The sequence below is a fragment of the Oryzias latipes genome, chromosome 13 (genome assembly GCF_002234675.1).
Source record: "Oryzias latipes chromosome 13, ASM223467v1".
NCBI lineage: Eukaryota > Metazoa > Chordata > Actinopteri > Beloniformes > Adrianichthyidae > Oryzias > Oryzias latipes.
In genome coordinates this window covers 8,282,315-8,288,571 of record NC_019871.2, presented here as the reverse complement: position 1 = coordinate 8,288,571, position 6,257 = coordinate 8,282,315, and positions in this window count along the sequence as shown.

Here is a 6,257-nt window from a genome sequence, read left to right as displayed (position 1 = left end):
CTGCTATGTTGGACACTGGAAGCTTCATCTCATTGATAAAGCGCAGTTTGGTGCCAACGGGGGCTCTGGATTATAGCCAGAAAACAGACATTCTTTGTGTTCATGGGGATAAGCATCTTTATCCTAAAGCTGAATTAACTGTATGTATTGATGCTCAGGCCTATCTATTAACGTTTGCCGTGGTAGACAATTTACCTGTAGATGTTATTCTCGGATGTGATTTACCTGTGCTCATGGACTTGCTGAAAAAAACAACTGAGCCACTGAACATAATGAAAACCCACGGTGAAGTTGATGTGAAAATTTCTGGGGCTGTACTCACTCGAGCCCAAGCTAAAGCTAATGTGCAACATTTGCCTGATTTTGATTTTGATGACAGCCTTTTTGAGGGTGGTAAAATTAGGCTAAGGAAATCTCGCTCCCAAAAACATTTCGAGAAAAAACTAAACTTAATGAGCCCAGAGGCAACAGATTTTGTGGGGATGAAACACGGGAATATTTCTGATTTACAAAAGGAGGATAAAGATTTGAAACCTCTGTTTGCTAAAGTCACACAAAGTAATGACAAACTCTTTGTGGAGAAGTCACAGTTTATTGTTGACAACAATGTCCTATATATGGCTGAGGGTGAACAAAGGCGTCTTGTTGTACCGGTTATTTGTAGGCCACTTGTTATGCAGCTCGCTCACACCGTTCCATGGGCAGGACATTTAGGTCGTCATAAAACATACCTTAGAGCAGCATCTCGTTTCTACTGGCCTTCTATGTATACAGATATACAGAAGTATTGTGCCGCATGTCCTACCTGTCAGAAAACATGTCCAACCCGAAAATCAAACAGAGTCTTACTCCAACCACTTCCTGTTATATCCACTCCATTCCGAAGGATTGCCATGGATATAGTCGGCCCACTTGTTAAAAGTAGTAGTGGCCATGAATATATCCTTGTTGTCTGTGACTATGCAACCAGATTTCCTGAAGCCTTCCCACTGCGCACCAGCACTGCTCCCACTGTTGTCCGAGCCTTGGTTCAACTGTTTTCCAGAGTGGGGATCCCAGATGAGATCTTGACCGACCAGGGGACTAACTTTACTTCCCGGCTGATGCAGCTCTTCTACAAACACCTTGGAATCTCTGGTATTCGAACTACACCGTATCACCCACAAATGGATGGTTTGGTGGAGAGGTTCAATCAGACACTCAAAAAGATGCTGCAGAAGTTTGTGGATGACACAGGTAAAGACTGGGATCGCTGGTTGCCATTTCTTCTGTTTGCCTACAGAGAAGTTCCTCAAGCCTCCACAGGATTTTCCCCTTTTGAGCTCCTGTACGGGTGGGATGTCCAAGGGCCGTTGGATCTACTCCGGAAGAGTTGGGAGGCTCCGTCTACCACGCCTGCAGGCAAAGGGGTAATACAATTTGTGTTGGAGATGAGAGAACGACTACAGAGGTATCAAGAGGAGGCAGAAGTCAACCTGCGTGAGGCCCAAAGGAAACAAAAGACTTGGTATGACCAACAGGCCCGTAACCGTGAGTTTCAACCTGGGCAGAAGGTTCTTCTTCTTCTCCCTTCCTCAACTCATAAGTTGTTGACTAAATGGCAGGGGCCATATGTCATTACTCGGAAGATGGGTCCGGTCACCTATGAAGTTCACCACCCTGAAAAGAAAAAGTCAAAACAAACATACCACATCAATCTGCTGAAAGAATGGAGGGAAAACCCAGATCCGACTCCTACGAGAGCCATGCTGGTGAGAAAAATCAACTCCGAAGAGGACAGCGATGAAGATACTAGCTCTGGTGGTTCAGCCGGTCTGGCACACCTCCCACCCAAACAAGCAACAGAACTGACTGAACTGTTCAAAGATGTTTCTTCACTGTTTGCAGATAAACCTGGAATGACCTGCTTGATTGAACATATCATCAGACTGAAGAATGGGCTTCCGATCCGCCAACGTCCGTACAGAGTTCCACAGCAACTGGTGAGCAAACTTCAAGATGAAATAGAACAGATGTTGAGGCTTGGGGTGATCGAGCCTTCCACTTCAGAGTGGTGTAGCCCAATGGTCATTGCCTTCAAGAAGGATGGTTCTCTGCGCATCTGTATTGATTTCAGGAAACTCAACTCCATCTCTGAGTTTGACACCTATCCCATGCCCAGAATAGATGACCTGCTAGAGAAGATTGGACCTGCAGAATACATCACCACCCTTGACCTGTGCAAAGGGTATTGGCAAGTCCCTCTGGAGAAGACGAGTCGACCGTACACTGCATTCCAAACACCTGCAGGGTTATTTCAGTTTACTGTTATGCCCTTTGGTTTGCATGGTGCCCCAGCCACCTTCCAGAGGTTGATGGACAGAGTGCTACAGGGATGTGGCCACTGCAGTGCAGCATACCTTGATGATGTGGTAATCTACAGCAAAACATGGACAGAGCACATGCAACATCTCTCCTTGGTTCTAGGACGAATTCAAGAGGCTGGCTTAACACTTAACCCTTCCAAGTGCAGATGGGCCCAGCGAGAGACCGAATACCTTGGGTACCATCTTGGAGGAGGAGAAGTGCGTCCACAAGTGGATAAAGTGGAGTCGATCCGAAACTGTCCTAGACCAAAAACCAAGAAGGAAGTGCGATCGTTCCTAGGACTGGTTGGCTGGTACAGGCGTTTTGTTCCACAATTTGCAACCATGGCAGCTCCACTTACATCTTTAACTAAGAAGGACCAAAAGAACCCAGTTCAGTGGACAGAGGAGTGTGAAAAAGCATTCACAACACTGAAAGCCTGTCTGTGTTCATCACCGGTCCTGCGAAGTCCCGACTTCAACCAAAGATTTCTGGTGCAGGTGGATGCTTCGGCGGTCGGCCTGGGAGCGGTGCTGGTCCAGGGGGAGCCAGGAGATGAACATCCAATATTGTTCCTTAGTCGTAAGCTTCAACCACGAGAAACCCGATATTCTACTGTTGAAAAGGAAGGTCTTGCAATTAAATGGGCATTAGAGAGTTTGCGATATCATCTGCTAGGTAGAGAATTTGACCTAGAAACAGATCACAGGGCCCTCACCTGGATAAATTCGATGAAAGATCATAACAGTCGTCTCACACGTTGGTACCTATCACTTCAACCCTACCGATTTGTTGTGCGACATCGATCTGGCCCCACCAATGTAGTTGCAGATTTTCTCTCCAGGTTGCCGAACATCGACAACCTCCCAGAGGGGAGGGATGATGTGACGGAGCGGCTCCGTCTCTCGGGCTGAGCGAACACCGTGAGCACACATACACACACACACACCCACACATGTTGGTGCGCGCGTCCACGTCACAATCAAACATTTCGCTGTGAAACCATAGTTTCTTACAATTCACCTTTCATTTTTACAGTTTAGACCTCGGGTGCACACTTGGTCATCAGTAGTTTTAAGCATACACATACATAGAACCGCTTACTCACGGCAGCAGCTCAGCAGCAGCGGCGTCTTAGCCACGCCCCCTCCGTTGACAGCCAAACCGAGGGATTTGTTTTTTTTGTTTATATATTGTTGTAAATCTTAGGAAACAGCTGTTCCTAATTTATCTTGTTTTTGTTTCTCGTTTTTTCTTTGTATAATTTAAGTTGAATTATTTGTGGCTGAAGTTAATGTGATGGACATTATTTAATTATTGAAGGAAATATGAAATGTTTTGAGAATAACTCTTTACAATTTTCTAAGTAAAAGGCCTAATTATGTGGGAGTGGCAAGAGGTACATAAGAAGGCGCCTCACTCTCACAATGGCAGAGGAAGCCTCACTCTCATCATTGCAGAGGGACTGAGAGGTTGAGAGAGAAATGGGCAGAAGGAGTGCCATTCAAATTCACAATTGAAGACTCTATTAAAAAGGGTAAAAACCCTATGAAATCTCTCCTGGCTTGCCTACCAGTTTTTGTTTTTGCATTTTATTTATGAATTTCTTGAGAGAACCCCGCGACAACAGGCATACATCACTGGAGAAGCTTCCCAAGAGCGCAAAATAACACTGGCAGGAACATGCAGGGGGGAAGCCAAAAATGATGGCTTCTTCTGCACCAACAGGAGGACAGCCAGTAACTGATCTAAGACACAGAGGCAGAGAACAGTTTTTCTTTATTTAACTGCAGCTACCTTTTTTCAGGGCTGCCTCAGTGAGCCTTTTTGCATTTCCTGTCAAACACAGTAAAATAAAAGCATCATCTGCAAAAATGTAAAAGCTGTGTGCTGGGAAACCTAAATTTAGTAGTATATTCTTTGGCCTATTCATTGAAGGAGTCAGTCGGTTTATAGCATCAACTGCAGTGAAAGTACAAAGCCAGCACAATCTTGTCAAGGCTTGTCTCAACATATCATAAATTACTGCCCTTTTGGCGAATGTTCCAAGCATTGAAGATGAAGATATGTCCTGCATGCCAGTGCAGATGGAGGAATTCATCAGCTGCCTTTAGGTGTGGCTCTCTTATATTGTCCTGACACAAAGCGACAGGTAAAACAATCAGTTCCCACATCGGACACAATATTTGAAAATGTATTACATTTTAATTAATGGTGTGTGAAGAAGTAAAACGTGACAAACATAACATTTTTTTTTAATTGAGTAATAGTAACCCTGTGATCCAAAAATGACCCTAAAAGGAGACATATTTGATTTAACCTGCAGTTTTTTTTCTTTCTTTTTTTTATTTATTGCACATAAACACAAATAATTACTTAGTAGCTTAATGTCTAACTTTTAAATCTATGCATGACTTTTCTGTAACCTCTCCGTAACCCTCTAGCCAAAAAGGTGTTTACCTTTAGTTACCTAACTTGAATGTTTAACCTTTACCTTGCTGAGTGATGAATGTGTGGAGTTTGACAGAAGGTATGATTAAGATTCAACCTGCTGAAAGAGGAACACTTCTCACTGCTTTCTTTTAATTAGGTTTGTGGTGCGCACTTACAAGGCGGATTTTATGGGGGAGCAACCAACTAAACAGAAACACAAGTGTGATGTGCAAAAATAAAGCTTCCAGGCACAGAAAAAAGTCAACTTCTTTTAACATTTTACAAGGTAATAACAGGTTCAAACATAGTTTAACGTTTTCATGTCTTTTTAATAATTCAAATATTTATTTTTAGATGTTTGGTACATAAAGAAAACTTACTTACAAGAACCAGAATTACACACAACAAATACCATTTTTACAATGCAATTGTTTTATCCAAGCATCAATTTTGACTTTAGTGGCCTATATTAGAAGTTTGTTACAGAGAAGATTGGTTTTATTTCTTTAATTGTATGTTAAAATAAAACAATTTTCATTCATTCATTTTCTAATCCGCTTTATCCCTTTTGGGTCATGGGGCTGCTGGAGCCTATACCGGCCACTTTTGGAAGAAGGCGGGGGACACCCTGAACAGGTCGCCAGTCTGTCGCAGGGCCACAAATCACACACCCATTCACTCTCACTCCTAGGGACAATTTAGAGTGACCAATTAACCTATGAAGCATGTTTTTGGACGGTGGGAGGAAGCCGGAGACCCCGGAAGAACCCACGCATGCACGGGAAGAACATGCAAACTCCACACAGAAAGGTCCCCCGTTGATGTAGTTTTTCAAGTCCCCCAGCCGGGACCTTCTTGTGAGGCAAGAGCGCTAACCACTGCTCCACCGTGCTGCCCCAATTTTGTAAAAAACAAAATTTTATAATTTTTAACAACACAACAAAACAACATTCTGTTAAACTGTCAATACATAATAGAAAAACAAGCAGTTCATTTAGGGGAAACTTAAACTGAGCACAAGTAAAAAAAAAAATTTCAAACTCTTTCAAAGCTTACCTCAGAAAAAAAATCAAGATAGTAACCATAGACCCATATTGCTCCCGGTTCTGTCACAATATTCACTCACAATCAACACAAACAATAAAAACTTTGCTCGTGCTGTGACCACAATCAGATCCCCAGCACAAAACTTTTGGTTTAATCACGAAGCTTGATTTTCTCTCTAAAGTCCAATTCCAATCATTCATTTTGATTGATTCATCTTAACCCTTGTGCTATCTTAGATGACCCCACCTTTCCATTGACGTGTTCTCCCTACCATGACAAAGGTGGATAAAGGTGGAAAGATTTCATGTAATCCATGGACACCAGTGAAGATCACAAATCATTGAAGAAAAAAGGTTCAGAGCACTGTCTAGTGGGTCTAGATGACCCAACTCTCAACGTTAAAGTGCCTAGGATAGCACAAGGGTTACAAG